The following is a 24,133-nucleotide window of genomic DNA, read 5'->3' as shown; positions in this document are numbered from 1 at the left end:
AAGAAGACTGGCATTGCCGAATGATTTTGCAAATAATTCCAGAATTTCCAACTATGGTTAAGGGACTGAGGGTTAAGGGAGTGAGGGAAGGTTCCGAGATGACGTGAAAAGGTTGAGTGGGGTGAATGGCGGTCTCCAAACAGATCTGTCCATGTCCTAACTTCTGGAACCCGTGGACATGACCTTATTTGGAAAAAAAGGGTCTTTGCGGATGTAATTAAATAAAGGCTCTCAGGGAGCCTGAGTGGCTCAGTCAGTCAGTTAAGTGTCCGACTCTTAACGTTGGCTCAGGTCACGTTCTTGCAGTTCGTGGGATTGAGCCCCGTGTCGGGCTCTGTGTTGAGAGGGTGGAGCCTGCTTGGGATTCTCTCTCTCCCTCTCTCTCTGCCCCTTGCCTGCTTGCCACTCACTCTCGCTTTCTCAAAATAAATAAATAAACATTTGGGGCCACCAAGGTGGCTCAGTCAGTTGAGCGTCCGACTTCGGCTCGGGTCATGATCTCACGGTTCCTAAGTTTGAAACCCGTGTCGGGCTCGGTACTGACAGCTCAGAGCCTGGAGTCTGCTTTGGATCTTGTGTTTCCCTCTCTCTCTGCCCCTCCCCTACTTGCGTTCTGTCTCTGCCTCTCTGTCTCTGTCTCTCTCAAAAATAAACAAACATTAGAAAAGCATTTAAAAATTTAAAAAAACAAAACAAAACAAAGGAAGGCTCTCGAGATGACATTATCCTGGATTATCCAGTCGGGCCCTAAGTCCAATGACAAGTGTCCCCATAAGAGAGAAGGAGGAGAGAGCCATGTGAGGGTGTTGTGATACAGCCATAAGACAAAGGGCACTTGGAGCCACCAGAAGCTGGGAGACGCAAGGAAGGATTCTTTCCTAGCTCATCCAGAGGGATCAGGGGCCTACTGACACCTTGACTTTGGAACTTCTGGCCTCTAGAACTGTGAGGAAGTGAATTTCTGTTGTTTTAAGCCACCATATTGGTGGAAATTTGATACAGCAGTCTCAGGAAATGAATCCAGGTGGAATAACCAATTTTGACCTCATCTGGGAAATCCAGGAAGGCTCTGGGAGGAAGTGACTTTTGAGCAGGCCAATGTGGGATAAGTAGCAATTAAGCTGGCAAAAGGGGCTGTGCTGCAGGTGAGGGGAGGGACGGGGTGGGGGAGAAGTGTTCCATGAAGACGTCACATGTGCAAAGGCCCTGAGGTGGAAGGAGCTGGACTTGCTGCATCCACAGCCCCTTTCAGTTTTGCGGGAGCATCAAGCTCTGTCCTACCTCAGGATCTTTGCACTTGTTCCCTCAGTCCGGGATGCCCTTTCCTCCACCTCTTCCACATGTCTGGCTCCTTATCCTTCCAAGCCTCAGCTGAAATGAGATGTCGGGCACAGCGTTTTATGACCATCTTCACTAAGTATATCCCCTGTCTTACTCTTTCCCTCTCCACCCATTGGTTCCCTTCATAACATTGAAAATAATAGTAACGACAGTAGCGAAGACTGAGCCCTCAGTATGACCTAGGCATTGTGCGGACTGCTCTACGAGTACCCGTCTGATTTAATCTTCATAACAATCCCGTGGGACAAATGCCGTTTTCTTGTTGTCGTGAGATCCCCATTTCACGGATGGGAGCACTGAGGCACAGAGAGCTCAGGTTACATGGTGGCAAGGGAAGGAGCTGGGATTTAAACCCAAGCAGTTTGGCACACGTTCAGCAGATACTTGGTGGCCGCCTCTTGCCTTCTGGACTTTGACAGAGGTTTGAGCCTTCCTGAGAGCAGTGTCCCCAAGAGGGCCCACAGCGGAGCCCACAGGTCCTGGGCCCCTGTGCGGGAATCATCGGTCCTCCATCCCAGTTCTTGCCCGACCCAGAGTCCTCAAGAGAAGAGGACCCGAGAGCCCCTCTCAGCCTCCATCCACTCCTTCCCTGCAGGTGGAGGGGAGGAGACCCCAGTGCAACGTCGCCAAGGTGCACAGGGGGTCATCGCTGCCCGAGAAACTTCCTCCCACCACACTGGTGGGCCCAGGGTATTAGGGGCTGGCAGGACTGGAGTTCAGGGACAAGTCCCAGCGCTTCGTCTCCTGGGAGCCGAGGTCCCTGTCTTCGGGGAGGCCAGGATGTGTGGCCACGTGTGTCCGGAAGCACTAGTCAGCTCCGTGGGCAGCCACACCGAGGTACCGTGGCTTAGCCCCGGCACGTCCGTCCCCCTCACGCGGCCCATCTGCGGTTCAGGAGGAGCTGGGCTCAGCTGTGCCGGGCTTCCAGGCTGCAGAGGAGGCTCAGGCTTTCACACCTTCGCCTTTGGCCTCCTGGCACCAGCAGGCTGCCCAGGGCATTCTCTTCCCATGCCAGTGCCCACGGCCAAGGCACGAGACACCAGCCAAGTGCAAAAGCGTATTTAGGACTTTGCACAGGCTGCGTCCGCGAGCACACCGTTGGCGCAAATCCAACTCCCATCCAAGCTTCACCTCGGCGGACCAGACACCGTGCCTCTAGGGGCGGGAAGGCGGCAGAGGGCCTGGACGAGGGAGGAGGTGAAGGTTGGGGCCGGTCTGCAATCTTCTTCTTGTGCTGCCTGTCTACACTTGGGGGCTCCCGGGCCTGGTTTTCTCAGCCAGTCCTGCTTTCGGTTGGGGGCTCGGAGCCGGCCGGGAGAGTATCCGGGGAAAGGTGACTTCCGTCCCTTGCTTGTAGCCGTGTGGCTGTGATTGGCTGCCCTGAGGGTGGTAACATCCGGGGTTCAAACTAAGGACGGTGTGGTTCACACAGGAGGTGAGACCGTTGACCGTATGGAGCTGATGGGGAAGCAGGAAGAGGAGATCACCTTAACCACTCTGGTCCTTTCTTTCTTTTTTTTTTTTTTTTTAATTTAAAGGACCACACTTCAGGTTTATTTATGAAAAAAAGATACTGCGGTATTATTGCAGAGGAAGAAACATGTTCATCAAAGCATATGGATCTCGACATACTAACCATCATCAACTGTAATCAAGTAGCTGGTATAACTTAAAAAATATCTATCATCATCTTTTTTTATTGAGCTATAATCCACATGTCATAAAATTTGCCCTTTTTAAGGTATAAAATTCAGTGGTTTTAGTATACTCCCTAGGTTGTACAACCATCACCGCTATTTAATCCCAGAACACGTTAACCTGCCCCAGAAGAAGCCTACTTCCCATTAGTAACACCCCCCCCTTTCCCCCACTAATCTATTTTCTGTCTTACACATTTGCCTCTTCGTGGCAGTTCGTATGTATGGAATTGTACACTATGTGGCCTTTCAGGTCTGGCTTCTTTCGCATAGCAGAGTGTTTCTGACGTCCACCCGGCTTGTAGCACGGGTCAGTGCCCGATCGTCTTCTCCATCACCTCCGCTCCTGGGGTGAGTGTGTGTGAGGGGGTTTCTGTGTCTGCCAGCCTCTTCCTGCCTCTCCTCTTCCTGCCAGCCAAGCAGAGAGCTTCGTTTGTAATTCCTGTTCCCTAGATAGAACAGAGGGACTCATTCACTTGCTTGTGATTGGGTGCCGCGGCCCCCAGGGCATGGCAAGTACTGAGGCACGCCAGGTCCCTGTCCTCAAGGAGGTTGGGACCGAGAGGAGGAGAATGAGAGGAGTTGGACAGGGCAGCAGGAGACCAAGTGACGGAGAGGAGGGTGGGTGTTTTGAAAGCAGAGCAGCTTGTGGGATGGAGTCTGGAAAACGCACAAGGGCAGAGAGCTCGGCCCGGCTGGAGGCATGGGTGAGAGGGTGGGGAGGGCGGGAGTGGGGTGGCGAGGTGGGGGGGGGGGTGCGTGGCCATAAGTGCTCCTGACTTGTCATGTAACCTGGGCCACAGCAGGGCCTAATTTGCCCTTGAAACCTCCCTCAAAGGGTGGTCTGAAGACTGGTCAAGGGAGAAGGGAACACAGAGAATGATATTGAGCTGTGCATCCAACCCCTGCTGGATTCAGCAACAGACACGAAGAAATCAGAGCTCCGTTTCTAGCTTAGGTCTAGCTGGGGAGACGAGAATCATCCAGAATTCATAGTCGAGGCCTAAAGAGCATGCAGATTCGGAGGTGACCAAGATCTTCATTGGCTAAGGAAATCCAATCAAGGAGGGCTTCCCAGCAGAGGTGGCCCTGAAGGAAGGGCAGTGGCGGGCTCGTAGAGACGTGGGGAAGACACATCAGGAGCCAGAGCAACCCCAAAATGTAAAAGCACTTCAAAATATAGAATGCCTACAATATATAAGGCACTTTGTTTTCACTCTACCATTTAATCCTCAAACAAACTTATTTGCATCCCCGTTTGACAGATAGGGAGACTGAGGCTAAATCACACACAGATATTAATCGGCAGAACTGGGAGTCACCTGGTCTCCGGCTTCCCCCCTCTCCCCTCACCAGAGAGGAACTCAGGAACCCCAGGCCCCAGCTTCTGCTCAGGCTGCTTAAAAAAAGAAAAAGAAAAAGAAAGCCACCTTAATTTTTTTTTAAAAAGTATTTGAGAGAGAGAACGAGTGCAGGAGGGACAGAGAGAGAGGGGGACAGAGGATCCGAAGCGGGCTCTGTGCTCATAGCAGGCAGCCGGATGTGGGGTCAAACTCACAAACCGCAAGATCACGATCTGAGCTGAATTCAGACGCCTAACCGACTGAGCCTTCCAGGCATCCCAAGAGCCACCTTTTTAATGTCTTTCTTCCTGGCCTGGAAAATCGTCCACAAGGATGTGAAATAGGCACTGGCCAGGCCAGGAAAAGGTTCCTCCTCCCTCTTCATCGGATGATTCTGCTACTGGTGTGAAATCTTCATTTTAACCATTAAAAAAAAAAAAAAAAAGTAGGGTGGCCTGTCCACAAACACTTTTTTTTTTTTTTTTTTTTTTTTAACAAACACTTTCTTCTCATAATCCTAACAACTATAAAGTAAAACCTCAATCAGCACTTGGGACTCACTGCTTTGTGGATCTCGGCGTAGGTGCCCAAGCGATGAGGGAATAGGCCCTGTGCTAAATCGGGGAGGGAGTGTCCCCGTGTGCGCGTTTGTTTTCTTCCTGACATAAACTGTCGCAATGCAATTGACAGGAAGGGTGATTTGTCCCCTCGGAGATTCTGCAGCCTCCTGGCCCTTGTCGCAGCCTGGCCTAGGAGGAGACGAGGCCAGGGTGGAGGGCACGACAGCCTGCAGCGTGCAGGGAGCCTGGGGAGTGAGGGGTGGCTGTCCGTTTTCCATCTGGAGCGGCCCTCAGCGTCTGTCCTGGCATCCTGCAGGTGGGGCCATGGAGCCGACGTCCTAGCTGAACGGAACCGGAGCAAGAACTGAACCCTGATTGTCATGATGGTTGGGAGTAACTAGCTTTTGAGGACTGATTGTTACAGCCCCATAACATGGCCTGTCCTGCCCGCCAGTAGTTACGCTGGCTGTGGTGTGAGAGGAGCGGAATGCAAGCCAGGAAGCCTTTTGTTGTTGTTTTTTAAGAGAGAGAGAGAGGGAGGGGAGGTGCAGAGAGAGTGGGAGAGAGAGAATCCCAAGCAGTCTCTGAGCTGTCAGCACAGAGCGCGACCCGGGGCTTGAACCCATGAACTGTGAGCCCAAATCGAGTCGGAGGCTTAACCGACTGAGTCACCCAGGCGCCCCGCAGGGAGGTCTTTGAGAAGGTGATTTTGTTCCTGCAGGTGAGAGATGACGGGAGGTGGGGAGAAAGGGCTGGGGTCAGTGACGGGTGGGGGCTAAATAGACCAGGGCTCCAGAATGGCTATTAAGGGACAAGGGAAAGCGTCACTTCTGCTCGGCTTGCCCGAAGAGCTCTCAGACCACCAAAGTTCCTCTCGCCATCTCCTATTAGAGAATAAATTCCGCTCATCTTCTCGCAAGAAATGGGTCTCTGTTTTCACCCTTCGTAAAGGGCAACAGAAAGTTCACTCCAGAGACGCGAGGCCCCCGGGCCGGGCTGTCCCACGGCCGAGGCTCCGTCTGTTGGCCACGTCGTCAATTACAAGCGGCCGAGGCAGGTGCCAGTCAGCTGGCCTCGCAGCGGGCGTTAGGGAAATCGTCTTTGGCTTGATTATATTAGCTGGCTGTCCCCAAAGAGGTGAGAAAATAGACCTAAATCCCTCTGGCTTTGTGCCTCATGCCCCGCCCATCCCTTGCGTTCAGGCATCACGGCTCAATCAGAAGATGGCTTTTCAGCACAGCTGCTGTGGAAAATGGGGGAAATCTCGTTAGAGAGAGAATTGTGTCAGGAGAGGGAGAGATGCAATTTAGCACTGTATGTTCTTATGAAAATGCATGTGCATCTCGGAAAAGGAACAGCACTGTTCAGGCAGGACAAAGGAGAGAGAAGCCCAGTGGCTGATCCTGGCGACCAGAGGACAGGGGTCACGTGGCTTTGGGTGTGTGGTTTGCTGCTCCCACCGGCTGCCTTTCTCCGGAGAGCTCGGAAGCCGGGTGCGGGTGCCCATTCCAGCGGGATGTGCCCTAGCGTTTGTCCCAAGGGGGTAGACCCGCGCCCTCCAACGTGGAAGCCAGTAGCTGTGTGTCGCTATTTACATTCAAATTCATGAAAATGGTGTCAGATGAAAACTTCAGTCCCTCAGCTGCATTAATCAGATTTTAAGTACTCCATAGCCACATGTGACTAGTGGCTACCAGACTGGATAGTGCAGGTAAAGAACGTTCCCCGGATCGCAGAAAGTTCTGTTGGCCATTGCTGGTGCCCCTGGGTCCGGAAGACCCAAAACGGAAGATATTCAAACAACAAAAAGGAGGGAGGTCTTCGCTGGCCCCAGCCTAAGGAGCCTGTGCGCCTCTCACTTCCGTCTCCCACTAAGTGGCAGAACTGGGGTTAGAACCCAGATCTCATTTAATTCCAGAGCTCACCACCCCCCCCCCCCCCCCGGCCATCTTTAGACTCTATGTAACACGGACTGGCCCCAGATTGCTATGACGTGGCTCATTTCGCTCAATACTTCCTGCTCTAGGGAGCTATGGTATTTATCCACTAGGTCTGACAAGTCACTGGTCAAGGGATGCTCCAGTGTCACCAGTCGAGGGATGCTCTCCCGGTGACAGAGCCAGCATTGATTCCGGCCACTGTCGACCTGCTCTGGACGGCCAGAGAAAGCCCAAGGCAGGGAGCTGACAGTTGGAATTTGGGCTGGATGCCCAGACCTGGTAAGTGCAGGAGAACATGGGAAGGCACCCAGAGTGCATGCCCTCAGTGTCAAGAGAGTGAGGTCACACAGATCTGGGTGGGGGGTGGGGGACACATTGGCTCTGCCGTCTACTAGCTCTCTGGCCCCTACATTTTCTCTTCTTGCCCCGTCTTATCTCTCTCCACAATGAGGGAATTCCTTTAAAATATGAATCAGATCCAGCCACTCCCCTGCATTAATCATGTTCGTGATTTCCCACTGATTTAGAATGCAACCCAAATTTTATAAAGGTCCACACGACCTGGCTCATCCTTTACCCTCCAACGTTATCTTTCCCGACACCTCTTGTTGGTACCTTCGTGGCCCTCGTCACGCGCTGGAACTATTTCCTTGTTTGCTTTCTTGGTTATTGCCTCTATTCCTCCTGGGCTGGAAACTTCATGAAGGTCGGGCATGCTTATTTTATTCCTTACTCTATGTGCTGGTGCCTCACACAGCCCCCAGAGATGTGATGAGTACTTGTCTAATGAAAGAAGTAACAGTCTTATGCACGATGCTTAACCTCTGTGAACTTCTGTTTCCTCACCTGTAAAATGAACTAGAGATATTTTGTAAGGCTATTTGTAAGATAGAAGCGGTGATGGAGTGCACGGCACACGGTAGGCACTCAAGTTGGCAATTATCAATAGAAAGTTGTAAGTTCAATACAAGTACCTTTTTTCCCCCAGAGCCATTTGAAAGAAAGCTGCCAACCTGATGATCCATGACCGCTGAATATAGTAGAATTTATTTCCCTAAAACAGGAAGGCTCTGAGATCGTCACAATAAAACTGTTAGGATCAGGACACTAACCCTGACACATTACTAACCTCTAATCCTCAGATCCCATTCGACGTTTGCTGTTTGTCCCAATAATGTCCTTTGTAACAGAAGGGTCCAGTTCAGGATTGCCCGTTGCCTGTAGGTGTCCTGTCTCTTGAGTCTCCTCTAGTCTGGAGCATTCTTCAACCTTTTGAAGGGGACAGGCCCATCATTTTGCAGAATGTCCCTCAGTTTGGGTTTGTCTGATGTTCCCTTGAGTTTAGCTTTGCATCGAGCATCTTTGGCACAGGAGCAATGCTGTGTCCTTATTGAATCCTGCCAGGTGGCATGTGATTTCCATGCGTCCCATTATTGGTCTGTTCTCTTTAGTCATATGAGTAAGGTGGTTTCTGCCAAGCTTCTTTTTGCTGTGAAGTTACTCTTTTCCTCTGTCTTAATATTTTTGTGGAAAGGTTCTTTTTTTTTTGTTTACTGTTTATTTATTTTGAGAGACAGCGAAAAAGAGTGAGCATGAGTGGGGGAGGGGTAGAGAGAGAGGGAGAAAGAGAATCCCAAGCAAGATCTGCATTGTCAGTGCAGAGCCTGATGCAGGGATTGGTATCATGACCACGAGATCATGACCTGAGCCGAAATCAAGAATCGGATGCTTAACCAACTGAGCCACCCAGGAGCCCCAGCTCTTTGAAACTATGTAAATGTCGTCACCAAATCATTCATTCATTCATTCATTCATTCATTCATTCATAACATTACGAACTAATTCTTTGCTATTTTACTTAGAGGATTTAATCCATTACTATTATCATTTATTTTAGTGGTCAGATTGCCTCATTTTTGGGCCAGTGAGAGTCCCTTCAAGCTGTCTTCTGCGTCCCTTGATACAACCTCCATTTTACTCTGAGCACTGCTTTGCTTTTTGGCCCAGCAAGATGTTCTAGGCTCATCCTGTACTCTCCCTGAGCCAGCAGCTCTGGAATCAACCATTTCTCAAGAGAGCCCTGGTTCAGTTTAGTGGGGGATATCTAGAAGTAAAGTTGGTCCTGGTGTGTGTATTGCTGTTGGGGCATCACAGTTCTGAGAGCCCCTCCGTGGACAAAGCTCAGGGATGTGTGTGTGTGTGTGTGTGTGCGTGCGTGTGCACGCATGTGTGCACACATGTGTACACACACACACAGACATGCTCACGTCTGTATTTATTTCTAGACTTTTTCTATATACTGAAAAGCATAAAGTCACATTGATATCTCTGATTCAAATCTATCACCATCGAGTTTATTCTGATTCTTTCCATTTCCATATTTGTAACTCCCTTCTGATGATGAGAAAGCTGGCTGCCATTTTCCTCAGTATATTTAACTGTCTGACCGATGAAACAATCTTCCTGTTACACCTGCCACTGCTACCTTGCATGGACCCCCTTGTCACCCTGCCTGTTCTCTCTTAGCCCATGTTAGCTGTACCCTCAGGCAGATATCCTCCTCATCCCGCTTGGGCTCTGATGGCAATCCAATCATTGTGGTTGTTGCTGTTGTTACTATTATCCTTGGCAGGCTAGTGGGGCTGAGGAATGGCTCAGATTCTCATTTAGATAATCTGCTTTCATCCAACCGGAGGAGCCATTTCTGGAGGCTCGTGTATGTGTGTGTTTTTTATATTCCTAAGATGCTTCTCCCCAGCCCCGTCTAAGAGGTCAAAGCAATTAAAAATCCTTAATAATTACCCAACATTCAGGAATTGATGGCTGATTTCAAGTGCTGTGTCTTTTATTCTTTCACCTCCCCCCCAGAAATCTAAGGGAGGAAAAGTAAGTAGCAGCTGAAATGATCCCCCACTCACTTTCTATAAAGAGGAAAATTAGCTGCTCTAATAATCATGAATATTAATGTATAGCCAATTGCACTCAATTAAAATGATGATCTATAATTTTGCCTCGGAGCTTTATGGAGGCCATTTCAATGACTACCGAGTGGAGTTGGGTGCTTTTCAGAGTTCATGGGTTCGGCTTAACTCTCTCATCCCCATCACTGGCTTCCATGTAGTATGGACCCCAAGTTCTTACCCGGTCAAATTGCTCAACCCTTGGAGTATGCATTTTCTCTATTTTTAGGGTCTGGGATATATCATAGTCATGGCAAGTTTATGAGATCCTGTGTGGGTCACTCTGATTCCATCAGTCCTGAAAACAATTCCTCCATTACTCTTCTGATACACAGGTTCGCCATGATTGTTCGATGAAGTTCTCCTCTCCCTGGCCAGAGCCGACTGACCGTAGGTGGGAGTCCCTAGCCCCAAATGTGCCAAGTAGAACCTCTTCCCTGGGAATCTGAGATCGGGACTAAGAAGGTTTAGTGTCAGAGGGATGCTTTTGAGCAGCATTATAAAACTCAGGAGCGGTGGGCAGCTAGCTTCTGGCTCGTCACATAAACTGGACAGCCCACACGCAGAGAGAGAAGCAGGCTGAGTGGCAGACGTAGAGAGGAAGCAGGCATCCTGAGAGCCTTCTGCTGCTCATTCAGGTCCCTCCTGAGTCCCGGAATGTCCCTAGCCTGGTTTTTTTTGAAACACTCTGTACCCTTACGTGTCCCCTTTTATTCCTAATGTTAGATTTAGAAAACTACCGTGACCTGTATCCAGAGAATCCCAACTGACACAATTGTCAATGGACAGGCCTCTGTTCTTATTTCTGAGCCCTGAGCGGGCACTCCTGCCAGTCCTTACTGTTCACAGCAGGGCTATCTCAACCAGAAAAAAGGCCCGGGCTGGGCCAGAGAATGGAGCATCGGTCATAGCCTCCGGCTCTCGGGTTCTATTTCTATCTATTCATCAATGATTCTGTTAAAAGAGAAAAAATAAGACAACATAAGATGAGTTCAGTGGAGAAAACGCACTGAGACGGTTTGGTTGTTCTGATGCCAACCAGTGGGTTTCCTGACATGTTATTTTTCAGCTAGTTGTTTGGGGTTCTTGCAGACACAGCTGCTGTGTGTCAGTAGCCCTCCTGGCTGTTTCCCTCCATGCCCTGTCACTCTCTATCCCCTTTGCCCTGCTGTATTCTTCTTAGCTCTCATCACTGCCTGATACCGCAGTACCTATTTGTTAGTTCTTTGTGTGCTGATTGTCTCCCTCAACTAGAACAGAAACCTTGTCTATCTTCACTACCGTACCCTCGTATCTAGAACAGGGCCTGGCACACACTAGGTGGCCAACACATATTTTCAGAATGAAGGAATGGATGGATGGATGGATGGATGGATGGATGGATAGGTGGGTGGGTTTAACCTCTCTTTGGTAAGCTCAAAGCAGAGGCTCTGGCTAGTGGCCAAACACATCGCAGGGGCTTGAATATCCTTTTCTTTAACCTTCTTCCCACTGCACAGAGGCCATTCATTAGGGCAAGTGCCTTTTCCTGGTGTGTCCAAAAAATGTGGCTCGGAGCTCAGCCTTTGGATTTAGTACACCTGGGTGTGAATCCCAGCTCTGCCACAGCTGTGTGCACCCTGGGTAAATTGCTACACCTCTCCACGCTGTATTTCTTCATCTTTGAATTAAGGACGATAATAGTTCCTATCTCATTGGGTTGTTGTGCAAACCCAATGGGCTCTGAGTGTTGATTTCTTAGCCCTGAAACTGGCATGTAAGCTTGCTCAATAAATGTGAATTTTTATTATAGCTCCATTAAAGAGACATCACACCTCATTGTTGAGGAGTTCATTCATCCATTAGTACACGAATCGATTAGTTAGTTCAGCCAACATGCACTGAGCATCCGTGTTTCTGTTAGATTCCAGGGATATGAATATGGTGGTAAGACAGTCTGCCTCTCCCAGTGAGAATTTGTGTCGTAGGAGAGAGCTCTCAGAGAGATGACCTAAGGCATGATTATCTCATGTGCTCGCCAGGGCCATCAGCATAGGTACTTAGGGTAGGGTTTTGAAATGGGACTTCGGAGCAGTGCTGGATGGTTCAGAGAAATCTTGGTAATTGGGACACATGGATTCTGGTTGCAACTTGCTGTTTGAACTGAGAAAATGCACGTCACTTTGACTAGCACATTTCCCCACCTGAAAAATACGAGTGTGGCACTAGATCACTTGGCCTCAAGCTTTGATGTGCATCAGAATTTTTTGAGGCAGTGTGTTAAAATGCACAATGCAGGACTCTGCCCCACGGAGAAGGATTCAGATGTTGGAAGGAATGGCGTTTTAGATGATTCTGATGCAGGCCCTCAGAACACACTTTGAGGGATTGTGAACTAAATGATATTTCACATTTCCTCTTTGTGGTTCTGACACTCTTAAACACAGCACAGTCCCCATCTTTAATACTCTGCTTTTCTAGAAGTCAGGATATGGTGTAGCCTCCTCTCTCAACCTTTAAGTCCTAGGGAGCTTTCCATGGTTCTGAAGTCAGTTCCAGGGCTCTGTGGCTGAACAGCTCCAGGAGGCACCTTCTGTTAGCATCTTCTGGGTAGCTGTTCCTTCACAAAAGGAGATCAAATCGACTGTAAGGCCTCCTCCCCCTGCCCAGAAGTTGTCTTAGCCTCTCCTCTGCTTGGTGAAAGAAAAAAAAAAAATCATATTCTTGTTTCCATGCCAGGTTGCTAGTGCCCTGGTTTCCATGACAGCAGAGAGGGAATGGAAGCCAGGCTTTCACCTACAAAGGAATTAAAATCCACCCTCTTGGAGAACAAACAATGATTCCAGGAGAGTCCTGGAAATTGGAGAGTGTTGGTTTTGATTCATCCAACCACACAGGAAGGAGAGGGTGTAAGGAGCACTGAGGGAGGGGTGGTTTTGTAAGGGCTTTTGTGAGTAGGGCAGATTATAATGGTTATGGCAATAGCAATGATAACAAGTCAGTCCACTACACTTTAAAATTTGTGGCATCCACTTTATACTCTCAGTACATCCTATGGCTTTTATGCAGGAAGAAACAGTGACCTCAAGTGAAGTGATTCATATACTACTTTCATGCTGTCTCTTTAGTGCCTGGGGCTTCTTATCATTTGACCTGTACTTCTCCAGAAATGCCCAAGCATGGACTCTCCTTCTCATCATGAAAATCCACTAGTCCCATGTCTCATTGCCTCCCATTCCTGATAGCAATGACACATTCGAGAAGCCAGTCTTAGCTAGAGAGCAATAGTGAGTCAAAGGGCTAGTCTGTCAGATCGAGTTTATTTCTAGTGGCAATATCCTAATGCAAACTGGTGACTCTAATGGCAAAAGTACTGACACTTTGCCAGATCAGGGAGGAAAAGAACTTTTGAACACAGTGTATTTCCCTGTTCTGCTTACATGAAGGGCTACTCTGATTCACTTCAGCTTGGAGAACCAGTTTCATGTTCTATATTTCCTCAGGACAACCCCATGGTAGCTACTGTTGTTGTCTATATTTTACAGATGAGGAACATGAGGCCCAGAGAGGCTAAGAAACTTGCCAAGAGATCACACAGCTAGGACATGCCAGAGTGGGGATTTGAACCTAGGTCACTGGCACTGTCGTTAGACATGAGTGACCAATTCACCTGGACAAGAGCCAGGATAAGCCCCTCAAGGCACCGGGCTTGCTTGAAGCCAAAAGGTACTTCTGGGGAGTCTTCTGTGGATAATTTCAAAGTGGTGTCCTTAATCAGAAGGGTCTTGATCATAGAAAGGCACCTGGAGAGAAGGGATTTGGGTTGGGTTGGGAACAGTTGCCCAGCACAGGGTGACATACAGTTGGCCGAGTCCTGAGGTGAGTAGTAAACATAGAAGCCTCATGGTCACAATAAAGACACCTCAGTTTCATGTTTTGCCATAATGGGAGAACCCGGCAGCATCTTTCGACTTATCTCCTAACACTCCAGAGGGCTGGGTGGCAATGTCGGGATGAGATTTCATCTGCGTAGAGATTCTAGTCATATGACTGGGGAAAGAATGAAGGACATTCCATCATAAGAGGTTAGGATCTTCATGTTGGACATGAATAGGACCTTAGAAATAGTCAGATTCAGCACATCCCAAAGTGTTTTGGTGTATCTCACCAAGGATATATATATATATAATGGTTTAGGTGTTATATTAGTCAGGATAAGCCCACTAATGCTGCAGTAACAAGCACGCCCAGAAATCTCCATGGCTTCATACCACAAAGCTGTATTTCTCCTCTATGAATTCTGGTGAGGGTCAGTCAACCCTCTAGGTGGTGGTCCCTCATGCAATGACTTAAGGACTCAGCCTGCTTTGATTTTTCTGATGCTGCCACCTCATTTGGTAACATTCAGGTCATGAAGGCAGAGGTAGGGAGAATTGAAGGGCTGCTCATGTTGAAATAAAAAAGACTACAGACACAGGATTTTATGTTATTAAAAATTTTTTTTAAATCCTTATTTGTTTTTGAGAGAGAGATAGCATGTGAGCAGGGAGGAGCAGAGGGAAAGGGAGACACAGAATCCGAAGCAGGCTCCAGGCTCTGAGCTGTCAGCACAGAGCCAGAGCCTGACGTGGGGCTTGAACTCATGAACTGTGAGATTACGACCTGAGCCGAAGTCAGACGCTTAACTGACTGAGCCACCCAGGCGCCCCCAGACACAGGATTTTAAAATCATTGCTCTAGGGGCGCCTGGGTGGCACAGTCGGTTAAGCGTCCGACTTCAGCCAGGTCACGATCTCGCGGTCCGGTCCGTGAGTTCGAGCCCCGCGTCAGGCTCTGGGCTGATGGCTCGGAGCCTGGAGCCTGTTTCCGATTCTGTGTCTCCCTCTCTCTCTGCCCCTCCCCCGTTCATGCTCTGTCTCTCTCTGTCCCAAAAAAAATAAATAAACGTTGAAAAAATAAATAAATAAATAAAATCATTGCTCTAAACCAGAAGTGATTTGCAAGAAGGAAAGAGGAGGGTATTCACCAGCTAGGGGCTTAGGGCTACCCATCTCATTTTCTTAGCATACTGCAATCACAGATGTTCATTTATCCCTGGATATAACCCAAGACCACCTCCAAGGTTTGCTCTGTGGTCAGCATGGGAAAAGGTGCCTTGACATTCAAGAAGGGAAGATGAAGCTTCATGACATTGGTAGAGGAGGCTCAACTCCCCAAAGGCTGTTTCAGAGAGATACTGATAGCATATATTTGAAAGGAGTAGCCGAAGAGAAACACAAACGCATACATACACAAAATGCACAAGTGCACTGAAGCCAACACACAAAGACACACAATTCACACACATATCCAAGCACACACACAGGCACACCCACACCCACAGCGATATACCGACACTCGCCTCCTCTCTGTGTGATTAATCTCCCCAAGGCTAGGAGGAGAGACCAAAAGGTCCCTGAGGTCCCGTGGGGACAGTGAACTAGGCCTGGAGTGTATAAATCTGGGGTTGGCAGAAGAATGGCTCAACCACCCCCATTTCTCTCCTGCTGGTGCCCCGTAAATCTCTCCTGGCCCCTACCTCCCCTCCCTGCAGCAATCCTGGCTGCCACCTCTCCTCGGTTTACTAGATTTAGGTGCTGGAGTGGTTTGTTTTCTCCCCAGCTTGGTAGAGCCTGCCTGACAAGGGCAAATTTACCATCCCCAGAGCCTGCAGAATCAATATCACTTTCTTCTTGCCAGAGGGAGAGAGTGAGATTTGAGGGGGATCATCCATGGTTGGTTTGGCCTGGGCCCCTGCTCCTTGTAGAGCAGGGGGAAGGGATTTTCAGCACCAGGCAGGTCGGATCCTCTCCCCAGCTCAGTGTAGACTGCCGAGCCTGTGATATGGGCACCCGTGTACCTCAGGACCCAAGGCCAAGGCCGGACCCTGGGAGGCAGAATTCCACAGGTGTTGGCTATTTTTCTCAGACCTATTATAACACCCTATAATGAGCGTCAGGTAAGAGCCATAAACCTGACCTGGAGAGAAGCGTTCTCAGTGATGTTACAAGCTTTGGAGAAAATGGCTGCTCACCTCATTAGCAGAGGCCCTGGCTGTTCTGAATAGCCATGACCGGTCACATGGGGGCTCATGCCAAGCGACACACAATACCCGCTGTCGCAGTGTTGATGGAGGGTGGGGCCGGCTCCAGGCTTGCTGCCCTGGTCAGCTGACTGTTACTTGAGTATTTGGAGTTGTGGCGTGAGGAGCTCAACAGGTCTCCCGTTCTCTCTCTTCCTCCCTCCCACTCTCCCCCATCCTCCCTCCCTTTCTTCTCAGGTATTTATTGAGCACCTACTGTGTACTGGGTGCTTGAACAAAGCAGGCCTGGGCCCTGCCCCGGTAGTGTCTATGTGGTGGTCTGGGAGGACAATTAACAAACAGATGGGTGAACAAAGTAATTTCAGAGGGTGAGAAATTCTTTTGAAAGAGTGAACCCAACTGATGAGAAGGGAGTAAATGGGGGAGAGGGTTTTATACGGACTCACGGAGGGCCTCTTGGAGGAGGTGACATCTGAGTTGAGACCTGAAGGGAGAGAAAGAGCCAGCTGTGCAGACACTGGGGGCTGAGAACTCCAGGGCTAGGGACCAGCATGTGCAAAGGGCAGAGGGTGGGGTCGGGGGAGAGCTGGGGGCTTTCCAGGAATAGAAAGGACAGGGTTCGTGAGGACAATGCTGTAGGAGAGGAGGTCGGATACGCAGACAGATCATGTCCTGCCTCATAGACCAGGGTGAGAAATGAAAGTTTTAAGTGTCGCCGGAAGTCATTCGCTGGAGGCTCCAAGCTGGAAAGAGACACATGATCCAATCTATATCTTAAAGAAAGGACTCTGGCTGCTGTGTGTGTGAACGGCCTGTCGTGGAGCAAGGGTGGAAGCTGGGAGAGAGGGAGGTGGCAGCAGCAGAAATCCTGGTGCCTTGGCCCCAGGTGGCCTCAGTAAGAAGGAGGAGCTGGATCCCCAATAGATTTTGAAGGGAGAGCCAACAAGACTTGCGGACAGGTTGATAGGACTGGGGTAAGGTTGATAGATTTGCACTCGTCTGTCTTAATTTAGGTACATTCTCTTTTCATATTAACCTTCCCTTGATAATCAATATTGTCGCACCTCAGATTCCTGGGAGGGCAGGAGAAATGGGCTGTAATGGAGGCTGAGTGACGTGATGTCAGCGATCTGGCTGGTGGTCCTCTGTGCTCCTGACTTGTTAAGTGACGTTGGCTAAATCGCACCCCCGCTTCCCCCTGCCCGCCCCACCCCCCGCCCCTCGATGTGCGTGGTCACCGTGTGGAGCAGAGGGAGGCTTTGAGGGTATCTTGGGTTCGGGCACCAGGAACGGAGTGCAGGAGGTCGTGGAGCAGAGGCGTGCATGGTAGGATCACATTGGGAAGGGTTCATCTCTTGGCCGACTGGCCCCCCCCCCCCCCCCCGCCCTGCTCTCCCACTGTGGTTCTGAGGACCGCCTTCCCCTCTGTCAGGTGTTACCATACAGGACTCTGGATGAAAACCTACAGAGAGAGGGAGAGAGAGATGGGTGAGTGAGCCCTTTGGGTGCTGCTGTGGCATTCAGCTCTGGCCCCTGTGACAGGGGGCGGTGACGTCACCCTAGATGGAGCTTCTGAAACTTGGGCCACGCTGTTCACCACTGAGAAAACCATGCACAAATAGGTTTCCTTTTCCTCACAGCAAACAGGTTGTTCATTAGTGTGCTAATTAGCGCTGACCTTGCTTCCAGAATAACTCTTGGGGGTCGGTGTGGTGGGAGTAGGTGGAGGGGCGTGGATGGGAGTCCTCCCGCCTCCTGCCTCCTGCCTCCCGGCTGGGCTAGATGCCTCCTCCCCTCCTCTCCACTGTGCCCCGCTGGTCTCCGCTTCTCCGTCCCTTCTTCTTCTCTTCTTCTTGCTCCCTCTCTGCCTGCGTCTCACTGAGCCGGGGGACTGGGGCCGGGGTGGGGGGGGGCTCCCCGCTCTCCAAAGCAACAGTTCATTTTTAGATTCCCTTGTTCACATTTCTGCTTCACAGTGTGAGATCTCACAGAGACCAGCGTGCGGTTCCTCTTCCGTATTTTAGCAGGCGCCTCCGCGAAAACAGGGTTTAATCAAACGAGTGACTCTAATGGAGAACATTCAGGTATTCCGACAGACCGATGGATAGAATACCTTGGGGCAAGGAAGCAGTTCCTGTTGTTAAATAACATTTCCCCCCTATTTATAAAAACTGTGTGCGCTCGATGCGTAACACTTGGAAAACACAGAAGGGCACAAAGAAAATGAAGCAACACATTCCTCTCTGATTCCTCCAGTCAAAAACCACCGCTAGCAACACACACACACACACACACACACACACACACACACACTGCTAGCACTTTGAATATTCTTCTGTACTCAGTGATTTTCATGTAGCACTATATTGTAAACACACACTGCAACAATATTCTTCTAAACTATGATTTTTTTTCCAAATGGAAAAGTTTCAAACAACACAAACCATTAAAAAAAAAAAAAAAAGGTCTGCTCTTCTCACAATCCTCAGGATAACCCTTATCACTTAAAAATATTGGTCAGCTTGGGGCGCCTGGGTGGCTCAGTCGGTTAGGCCTCCAACTCTTGACGTCGGCTCAGATCATGATCTCACGGTTCGTGGGATCGAGCCCTGCATTGGAATTCTCTCTCCCCCTGTCTCTCTGCCGCTTCCCTGCTCTCTCTCTGTCTCAAAATAAACATTAAAAAATATTTGTTGGCTTTCCCCCCATGTATCTGTGCGCTAAAATGTAACCCCTGTAGAATCTTGGCTTGTTTTTTCCGCCTCTGTGTCCTCAGCACCTACACTACGTCCTACGTGTAGTAGTGCTCAGTAAATATTGTTGAAGGAATGAAAAATATAAATACATATTTAATAGAGTTCCTGGGGTAGAGTCAACTTGCACATTTTCGGGGAACGCGTGGAAAAGCCTGATTTAATACATTACACGCATTTCCTGCTTTCTGGGAAGAAGACTGGAGTTTACCTTTGAGAAGGAACATCCCTTGATTCTCGGTGAGCAGAAAATAAGAAAAATGATCTATTTACAGTTCTTGGGGAGACCCTGAAAGCCCAAATGCTGAAGCACAGACGAAGCTGTTAGGTATTCTAAGGAGAACCTAATGCAAACCGTGTGTGTGTGTGTGTGTGTGTGTGTGTGTGTGTGTGTGTGTGTGTGTTAGCAGAACGTGCCCCTGCAGGGCTGGAGAAGAATCTGCCTCCGCACTTGGAGGTGGGCGGCTGCAGGCCTGCATGTGCTTGTTTGCTCTTGGGAGATGGGGTGTGTGTTCTCATCTGAGCCCTTGCTCACTGGGGTTGGGGATTGAGGGCCAGATAGTGGCAGGAGGGACGTGCAGGTTTGATCTTCCCATCACCTGAGGCTGGAGGCGAAAGGGAGGGTTTGGCGAGGAGGACCCAGGTCTCCAGGGTTGGTCTCCCTCCCAGTGGTGATGTATAAGACCTAGCAGACAGAGCTGTAAATGTCCTGCCAGCCAATGCAGTTGTCTCATTTGGGCCAGGAGGCTCACTGCAGGCGGTGACAGGACTTCTCGGCGGAGGAGATGCTCCCTGCTTCATGAGGAGGTGTTGTTGGTCTTCTTCCTTATCTTTCTTCGTCCAGAAGGAGCTGGGTGGGAACTTGGAGGGGTGGAGACCCCCGCCCCCACCTCCCACCTTCTCCAGAGTGTCTTTAGTGCTCAGCGAGCAGCTCCTTGTCATGGAGCTTGAATGTAGTGTCTGCTCTTCAGGATGGAGAGAGAGGAAACTTTCTTAACAGTGGTTCTAAATTGGTGACTCAGTTGGCTGAGCGTGTGGCTTGGGCTCAGGTCACGATCTTGCTGTTGGTGAGTTCGAGCCCAGCGTCGGGCTCTGTGCCGACAGCTCAGAGCCTGGAGCCTGCTTCGGATTCTGTGTCTCCCTCTCTCCGCCCCTCCCTCACTGGCACTCTGTCTCTCTCTCTCAAAAATAAATAAACATAAAAAAAAAAATTAAAAAAACGCAATGGATCTAAATTAATCTCCATGTGACAAAGGCCCTCCTCTTATCTTGCTGTCTGTAGTGTCGCACAGCCTGAGGATCTGTCAGCATTTGAAGTGCAAATACCCTATGGCCCACAAATGCCACCTCTAGGAATCTCCTCTCAGCGCTAGTGTGATGGACAAAGAGGCATGTATTGACGTTTTCCGCAGCATCAAACAAAAGGGGTTGTTTGTAATAGCATAAAACTGGGAATAAGCTAAGTGTCCATCTGGTGGGGACTCTTAGACAAACCATGGTATATCTGCACTAGAGTGAGCCAGATCCGTACCTGTGGATGTGGGTGTTTCTCTGACACACGCCGCCGGGGAACAATACACAGAGAATGGTCCCATTCATTCGAGAAACACAAAACCAATGCAAAAATGTGTTTCTATGTGTACGTAAATGCAAAGAAAATTCCGCAAGTGTGCCTGCTTGAACAATAACTGGGGTGACTTCTAAGGAGGGCAGCGGGATTATGTGTGTGGAGTCTATGTGGATAATAACGATGGCAGTTAAAGTAACAGGTGACGTTTGTTGAATGCTTGCTCTGGGCCAAGCACTGTTGAAGGGCTTTATTTGAAGGAGTTAACCTACCCAATCCTAATAATGACCTTATGAATTATGATTAGATTCCTTATTTTACACAAGGAAACGAAGGCACAACTCCAGGGGGTGCTATATGCATAGAAAACAATACGAACTGTGGCCCTGGAATTGTGTGGGCAGCGGGACAGCAGAGAAATGAGGCAAAGGGGCCGATTTAAGAGGCGGAGTCGGGATTTGAACCACTATGCTTTACTGCCTCCACTGCCTATCCCATCCCCCCTTAAAACTAATTTTTACAGTGGGATTTTCAGGTACTTCACATGTGTTAAAAAAACACAAACCGGGGCGCCTGGGTGGCGCAGTCGGTTAAGCGTCCGACTTCAGCCAGGTCACGATCTCGCGGTCCGGGAGTTCGAGCCCCGCGTCAGGCTCTGGGCTGATGGCTCAGAGCCTGGAGCCTGTTTCCGATTCTGTGTCTCCCTCTCTCTCTGCCCCTCCCCCGTTCATGCTCTGTCTCTCTCTGTCCCAAAAATAAATAAACGTTGGAAAAAAAAAAAAAATTTAAAAAAAATAAAAAAATAAAAAAAAATAAAAAAACACAAACCCTACAGCCTGGTTTCACTTGGATGTTTTCGAGGGCTGTGTGGTGAAGTTCGTCGGGGGAACAGCATCTTGCCTCTGGGGTTAGGGGTGGGAGTCGTCCCAGCAGAATACAGAGGTAGGACAGCAGGATGCCAAGGTCAAAAGGACGTGTGGGCTCATTCCTGAACCCGGGGTGAATGGATTCTTGGGGAACCTTTAGAAACAGCTGGGACTAATTCTAAGCGATCAGGCTGCTGTGGGCTTGTGCACTGAAATTTTTGGAGTGAAGTAAACTCTTTTTAGGGAATAAAAGCCTTTATTGTATATTTACAGGAGGGTGACTCCTGGGGCACGAGGGACTACATAATAATACTCCTTATGGAACAAAAGTAGGATGGCTTAGTATATGCTGACTGGTGTTTCATTCAACGTGTCATGAAATAACACTAGGCCTCCTTTGAAAAAAGGTATAGCTGTGTACCTGCATCACTGTCTATAATTTGGGGGTGGACTATAATTTGCTTCCTAATTCCCTGGAGAGAGCGCCACTGTCCCCTCCATACAATGCTGCAGGAACATCCTGGGGCTGCATTGGCTGGGATCGGAACGCACCTCTGACTTATCCAGGAAGCTTATAAAACATGCAGATTTCTGGGCTCACTCTGTGCAGTAACTATCTACTCCTATGTAACGAATCACCCTGAAACCTAACGGCTTAAAACAACAGTGCATTTTTGCTTCACATAGCTCTTGAGGGTCAGGAATTAGGTAGCATCTTGCCCGGTTGGTTTTGGCATGTGGTCTCTTATGAGGCTGCGGTCAGGGTGTGGGCCAGGGCCTGGCTGGAGCTGGAGGACTGATTTCGCAGGTCATGGAACTCGGGTCCTCGGCATGCGGAAACCTGCGTCACGCTGGCTGCGCATCCTCGTGACATGGTGTCTGACTTGCCCCAGAGCAACTGACTCAGGAGAGAGCAAGGCAGATGTGATGTTGTTTATGACCTAGCCACAGAAGTCAGCTTCCGCAATAGCCTACTGGTTACACGGGTGTTATGGACTGAGCACTTGTTCATACGTTGAAACCCTAATCCCCAATGGGACAGGTTAGGAAGAGGGGCCGTTCCGATGTGATTAGGTCACGAAGGCCTCCATGAATGGGACGAGTGACCTCTTTATAAAAGGGACAGAGAGAGCTCCCTCGCCCTTCTGCCACGTAGGACACAGCAAAAAGATGGTGATCTGTGAACGAGGAAGTGAACCCTGGCACCTTGATCTTGGACTTCCAAGCTTCTAGAACTTGTGAAATAGTTTATTGTTTACATCAACCCCATATAGGTATTTTTTGGGTATAGCAGCCTGAGCTAACTAAGACAACAGGTCAGGCCTATTCAGGGATGAGGGGACTCAATAAAAGGTTGCAAATACCAGGGATTCACTGGGAGGCAGGAATCACAGGGGACCATCTTGGAGGCTGGATGCCATAGCCTGAGAGATTGTGATTTCCCAGGCGTGTGGGGTGGAGCTTAGGGATCTACCATTTTAACAAGTGCTCAGGTGACTGCTGTATTAACCCAACCCAAGCTTACTGGCTCGGTGATCAGTCACCATGCCAGGTGGCTACAGACGGGCTCCTGAAGTTTGCTCTTCCTGGGTTGTGGGAGTGAGGGGTGAGGAACGCTGTTTGGTTCCTTTGGCTTATGTATATAGTAGAAGAAGAGTTTGGACAGTCCTGAAAATGACCCCTGGGCCTGTAAATGAACCTTAGAAGAAAAGACAGTGGACAGATCTGCTCGGTGGTTTAAGGACCATCCCACACCCCTGCCCTTTGGAGGCAGACTGACTGAGAATTTGGGTGTCCCTTGTTCCTTCTGAACCTCAGGTTCAACATCTGTAAAATAAAAGTAATCATTACAGTGAGTGTGCATGACTTTGAGATTAAAAAGGAGCAAAAACCCTAAATGATCATTTTGGGGATCATAGAGCCCCTTGAAAACTACATGGTAGTTGTGGATCCTGCAGGGGTATCAGTTATGCATGCGAGCCTGGCATACTTTTCCCCTCTTCTGGTAACATCACTCTGATTTACAGTGAGAAGCCATCTTTCTTCCAGGTGGTCTCCCTTGAGAGGCAACATGAGGCCTGGCCAATCAGAACATGTACTGCATCCTCCAGCACAATGATTGGTTCAGGTAACACACATGACTGCAGAGCTGTCCAATCAGAATTCATTCCAGGACTGGAGCACCTGGGTGGCTCAGGTCATGATCTCAAGGTTCATGAGTGCTAGCCCCACACCCGGCTCTGTGCTAACAGTGTGGAGCCTGCTTGGGATTCTCTCTCTCTCTCTCTCTCTCTCTCTGCCTCTCCTCCACTTGCACTCTCTCTCAAAATAAATAAATAAGCTTAAAAAAAAAGAATGTTGGGGCACCTGGGTAGCTCAGTTGGTTAAGCATCTGACTTCGGTTCAGGTCATGATCTCACAGTTTGTGGGTTCGAGCTCCACATCAGGCTCCGTGCTGACAGCTCAGAGCCTGCAGGCTGCTTCAGATTCTGTGTCTCCTTCTCTCTCTGCTTCTCCCCTGCTCATGCTCTGTCTCTCAAAAATAAGTAAATGTTTAAAAAATTAAAAAAAAAAAAAGAATGCATTCCAGGACTAAGGAGAGAGATACTGCTACAGAGATATTCTTTTTTTTTTTTTTTTTTGCTGGGATCTCTAGCTGGTGGGATGTGAGCAAGGAGCTGCTGTCAGTCATGCTGGGGAAACACCAACCTGAGAGTGAAGCCAACAGAGATGAAAAATAGAAAAGAACCCAGTATTTTTTTTTAATGTTTATTTATTTTTGAGACAGAGAGAGACAGAGCATGAACGGGGGAGGGGCAGAGAGAGAGGGAGACACAGAACCGGAAGCAGGCTCCAGGCTCTGAGCCATCAGCCCAGAGCCCGACGCGGGGCTCGAACTCACGGACCGTGAGATCGTGACCTGAGCTGAAGTCGGACGCTCAACTGACTGAGCCACCCAGGCGCCCCAGAAAAGAACCTAGTATTGATGCTCTCTTGTGAGTACCTGGATCAAACCACACTTGAACTTCCAGGTTATACCGGTCA

At 49.3% G+C, this 24,133-nt stretch overlaps 1 long non-coding RNA gene across 1 annotated transcript in view; it reads left to right on the top strand.

Moving 5' to 3' along the window:
* LOC147575351 (uncharacterized) overlaps nucleotides 1–23,845 on the top strand; it is a 48,519-nt gene extending 24,674 nt beyond the window's left edge. Inside the window, exon 3 of the long non-coding RNA XR_015242311.1 lies at nucleotides 23,745–23,845. This is a non-coding gene — a long non-coding RNA (uncharacterized LOC147575351). The remainder of the gene's footprint in view (nucleotides 1–23,744) is intronic.
* Nucleotides 23,846–24,133: the final 288 nt, after the last annotated feature.

The sequence above is a fragment of the Puma concolor genome, chromosome D3 (assembly GCF_028749965.1).
Source record: "Puma concolor isolate L17-30 chromosome D3, mPumCon1.1.hap2, whole genome shotgun sequence".
Classification (NCBI taxonomy): Eukaryota; Metazoa; Chordata; class Mammalia; order Carnivora; family Felidae; genus Puma; species Puma concolor.
Note: the sequence above shows the minus strand (reverse complement) of the source record. Positions and strands in the feature narration are given on the sequence as shown.